A 5,195-nucleotide genomic window follows, 5' to 3' on the forward strand; every position below is an offset into this window, starting at 1 on the left:
AGACCCTTCCTATCAGCCCTGGGCAACAGATCCTTCCTGTCAGCCCTGGGCAACAGATCCTTCCTGTCAGCCCTCCAAAACAGATCCTTCCTGTCAGCCCCCCGCAAACAGATCCTTCCCATCAGCCCTCCGCAACAGATCCTTCCTGTCAGCCCTCAGAAACAGATCCTTCCTATCAGCCCTGGGCAACAGATCCTTCCTGTCAGCTCTGGACAACAGATCCTTCCTGTCAGCCCTCCAGGGTGTCTTGGGCTGGAAATCTGCTATACTGTCTCTCTGTGGATTCTGCCTCTCGAGAATTTGTTCTGATCCACTTTTTAGAGGTGTTTGAAGGAGTTTGTGGGAGGTCACAGGTGAGTCCTTGCTTTCACTCCACCATCTTGGCTCCATTTCTAGGTATAATATATTATGGAACATAACTACACAGGAACACATTTCCCAAATGATTGAGGAAGTGTTGTGTGATGACAATAATACCAAATTCACAAGTCATTGAAGGACTAATGCAGGTTAATAGAGTGGGAAATAGGAGCACTGAAAGTTGATAACACATCTAAGACCACCTAGCCAGTGAGCACAGGAGCTGGGACAAGCACATGTTTCTTGGGCAATGCAATCTCTTCAGAGGTAACCTTCAGGCCATTGGTATTAGTAATTCTCATCTTGTACATTAAGTCAGAGTAGACAAAGTGTTAGATTTGTCACCAGGAAGAGGTGGATTCAAAGATCACCATATGTGTCCAGGTCACAAACTGTGGAACATCAGCCCTCATGGATGGAGATCCCCAAACACTGTGCGGCTATTACTAGAGTTTCCCATCCATGTAGGTCTTTTACCAAAGCCTTGATAGCTGACCTCTTATGGGCAATATAACAGAGGGATTCTCTATCAGGTATGAGCTGTGATAGGGGAGCTCTGTACTTCTGGAAGGGGATTTAGAACATAGAATATAGAGTGCCAGACATGGTCAGGTTTCTTAGAACATGGCATATAGGGGGTTGGGCTTATAAGAGATCAGAGAATGTGAAATGTGTGGGAGAATGCTGGAGGTTGAAGGGAACTGACACATGATAGGGACAAAACTCTCATTTCACAGGTAAATAAACTGAGGCTTAAAGGTAGTGAAGCAAGCTGACATGAGGTCAGTGATAGTGATGACTGGTGTTCCATGGCAGCTAAAGGTTTGTAAATATCTCATTGAATTCTTACATTATTGGAGTGAGGAAAGTGTTATTGTCACTTATGGCAGGTGGATAGGGGGTCCATGGTACACAAGAGTGCATAGCCTGGAGTCAAGATGGCCTGAGTTCAAATGTGGCCTCAGAAATTTCCCAGCTATGGAATCCAGGGCAAGGCACTCAGCCTCTGTCTGCCTCAGTTTCCTCCTTGCTTCCTTTCTTCCTTCCTCCCTCCCTCCCTTCCTTCCTTCTTTCCTTTCTTCTTTCTTTCCTTCCTCCCTCCCTCCCTTCCTTCCTTCTTTCCTTTTTTCTTTCTTTCCTTTCTTCCTTCTTTCCTTCCTTCCCTCCCTCCTTCCATCTTGCCCTTCTACTGCTCTTCCCAACCAATGTCACTTTGTATTTACTTTGTGTATATTTTTACATTTACTTAACTATATACATTTTGTTTCCTCCTGCAGGTGAATCTAAACCGCTTGAGGGCAGGGACTTTTGCTTTTGTCTTTGTATTCCCAGGGCCTAGCAGGGAACCTGGCAGAGAGGAGTGTTAAATAATGTTTTCTGGGACCTGTGCCACTCATGGGCACCAGGCACAGAAAGATGCCAATGAAGCTGTCTGTCCTCAAGGAGCTTCTGAGCCTTCTTTGCCATGGCTGCCCCTTCAGAAGACTCAAAATAGGAAAACAAACAAGTCTTGTTTGTTAAATTTACAAAGATATTTCGCCTTTTAAAGTAAATTGACTGTTAACCTTTGGTCAAGGCTGGAGTATATTTCCTTTGCCCAGGAAAATAATAATAAGATATTTATATAGTGTTAACTATGTGTCTGGCACATAAGTACTTTTACAAACATTATCTCAACTGATCCTCACAGCAACCCTGGGAAATACCTGCTATTGTAATCTCCATTTTATAAATAAGGAAACTAAGGCAAACAGGTTAAATCACATACTTACTAAGGGTCTGAGGCCAGATTTGAACTCAAGTCTTCCCAACTGCAGACCCAGCTTTCTATCCATGGTGCCAAGCCAACTGCCCTTCCCAGTAGCCAGTGTCCACCACCTGGGGGCTGTCCCAGGACAGAGGCACTCCCTTTTGAGCCCCGATGGTTGCTTCTGCTGATACTGCAGCCCCTGCTCCCATCCCTGGGTTCTCCTTGGCTCTGTGGGGAGTTTGCTCTCTGGAGGAGCTGGAACGTGTGCCCCGGCCTTGGTGGAGTGCCCCACTGGCCTCAGTGGAGTGCCCCGGCCTCGGTGGAGTGCCCCGGCCTCGGTGGAGTGCCCCGGCTTTGGTGGAGTGGAGTGCCCCGGCCTCGGTGGAGTGCCCCAGCCTTGGTGCAGTGCCCTGGCCTCGGTGGAGTCTGGCGCACACTCACCGATGACCGCTGGGAAGCCGATTGCTGGGAAGGCTTTGCTGTCTTGTAGCATAGCACGACTGTGCATTCCATTCCAGAGGAGAGGGCGAGGGAGCTCATTGGAAATATTAAATTAAGCAAGGCAACAGCTGAGAATAATCTGGTTTTCTGCTCCACTGCTTACAGCTTGGTGGGGAGTTGGAGGTGGCAGGCCAGTTCCTGTTTGGTCTCTGGTTTCACTCTGGGATCTGGAACCCGGAGAGGGAGGGGAGCTGGCGTCTTCTCCGGGGTGGAATGCGGGGCTAGAGGGGGCCCCAGCTTTGGATGTCAGGCTATCTCCTGGAGGGAAGATGGTGGGGGCAGGGGGAAGCTCGAGCAGGAAGCCGGAGGTTCGAAGGCCCCTCTGTGGCTCCTCTGCCCCGGCTCCCAGAGATAATCCTAACAATTTGCTGTTGAATCATTTCAGTCATGTCTTCGTGATCCCATTTTGGTGGATTTTCTCAGCAAAGATACTGTGGTATCTTTTTCCTTCTCCAACTCATTTTACAGATGAGGACCCAAGGCAGATGGAGTAAAGTGACTCACTCAGGGTCACATAGCTAGTAAGTGTCTGACGTCAGATTTGAACTCAGGATGATGAGTCTTGCTGACTCCAGGCCAAGTCCTCTATCTATCACACCACCTACCTGTCCCTCAAACTTCTTAAGATCCTACATTATGAGCTGGAAGAGCCTCAAAATGCCATCAAAATAACAGGTTTGGAGAACCTGAGACTTCGAGGCCTTTTATTAAGGACATTTGTTCTTTGAAGTTTGGATTGAATCAAAGGGCCCTGCTTGAGGACTTATAGGGTCACAAGTGGCCTTGAGGCCATAGGTTCCACAGGCCAGATCCCTTCATTTTACAAATGAGGAAACTGAGTCTGGGAGAGTTTAGCTTCTTGGTGAGGGTCACGCATCCAGCAAGTGATTGAGGAAGAATGTAATCCCATGTCTGCCCAGCTCTGGGTCCAGCCATCTTTCTACCATCCCACCTCATTGATTCAGCTTCCTCATCAGCAGACTGAGTGAGCTGGACCTCTAAGTTCCCTCCTCAAATCTATTTCTACTATTCCAGAGGATCAGAACAGACATATTTTAGAGAATCCTAATGTGATTACTGCCTCTCTGACTTCATTTCTCAAAAATCAGTTTCTTGTTCACAAAATGAGCCCATTAGAAAGTGGTAAGAATTCTTGGAATACAATTAGTCTCCAAAGGGTCACATGTGGTAAGCCATGCAAACAGAGGCCAAGGAAAGGGAGGTTTCAGGATCTGGATATATCCACCTGGGAGACAGAACCAACACTTAGTGAAATGAAAAGGGCAGCCTGGACAAAGGTTGACCAAAGTTTCTCTTTTATGTCAGAGCTGGGAGAAGCCTTAGAACATGGAATGTCAGAGCTTGGAGGGGCCTTAGAACATGGAATGTCAGAGCTGAGAGGGGCCTTAGAATATAATACAGAATGTCAGAGTCAGAAGGAACTTTAGAGAATAATTTCAGAGCTGAAAGAGACAAGGACATAAATGTGTCCCAGGTGGATGAGTACATCAAGCACTGATTAGGGCTTGTCAGAACTATAATAGAACTTAGAACAAAGCACATCAAAAAAGGGATTTACAACTGAGAACATGGGAAGGTAGAGAGATGTTAGAGACTTTAGGGTTTCATATAATAAGCAATCATTCAGGGTCTCCTAAGTGCCAAGCACTGTGTGAGGCACTTGGTAAGCAAACAAAATATAAGCAACAGTTCCTGAACTCAGGGATTCATTCTCCTTGGAGGAAATGTCACAAACACATATAAATCAATACAAAGTCATCCCCAAAGGAAGGTCAGAGGCCTAAGAGGAAGAACATTTAGTTAACAACTGAAGAGGGCACAGTGGAGGTGGAAGAAAGAGTGGATCAGGGACCCCAGAGGCCTAGGGCTGACTGGGATGGGTCCAAAGAAGGTAGGGGGCTGACTTTCTTGTAGGCAGCCAATGACCCAGAAACAAAGGTTCTTAGTGGAACCATTGGATGGACAATGGTCAAGTTCTTCACAAGAACCAAAGTGATATCTCGGTGATCAGTTTCTGAGAATCTCAGAGGGGCAGGAACCTCAGAGCCTATTGAGTTCCAACAGTCCATGGATTCCTTCCCCTCTGCCCCCCTCATCAGTAACCTACCAAACAAATAGTAGTCCAGATTTTGCTTCTGGAGAGGGGAACTCCATTATACTTAAGGGCAGCACTTTCCACTTGGAGAAGGCTTTAATTGCTCAGAAGCTTTTCTTTACATTAAATCCAAATGGGCTTCTTTGAACTGCCTAATGCTGGTAGCTTTACCCCTTGGGCCAAACAGAGCAAGTCTGATCCTTCTTCCAAGTGACAATGCCAACCCTCCATCTTTCTTTTTTATCTAAATCTCTGCCTCAGCTTTCCAATCTGTGAAAGGGGGATAATCATACCAGATCTAATTGTCCTCACCACTCAAGGATAGCATAGAAGGACCAGAAAAATGATGAATGGAACCCAGAGAGAGAGAAAACACACACATGCACATACACGCACACACACGGAGATAGAAACATAACCAGAGAGACAGAGATGGGAGACAGAGGCGGAGAAAATAAGAGGGAGAGT

The 5,195-nt window shown here is 46.7% G+C and overlaps 1 long non-coding RNA gene across 1 annotated transcript in view; it reads right to left on the reverse strand.

Moving 5' to 3' along the window:
• LOC138156501 (uncharacterized) overlaps positions 1–2,774 on the reverse strand; it is a 20,574-nt gene extending 17,800 nt beyond the window's left edge. Inside the window, exon 1 of the long non-coding RNA XR_011167162.1 lies at positions 2,133–2,774. This is a non-coding gene — a long non-coding RNA (uncharacterized lncRNA). The remainder of the gene's footprint in view (positions 1–2,132) is intronic.
• Between the last annotated feature and the right edge of the window lie 2,421 nt (positions 2,775–5,195).

This window comes from Petaurus breviceps, unplaced genomic scaffold (assembly GCF_028583685.1).
Source record: "Petaurus breviceps papuanus isolate PSGF00001 unplaced genomic scaffold, PetGlider_PUasm1.0 99, whole genome shotgun sequence".
NCBI classification, from domain to species: domain Eukaryota; kingdom Metazoa; phylum Chordata; class Mammalia; order Diprotodontia; family Petauridae; genus Petaurus; species Petaurus breviceps.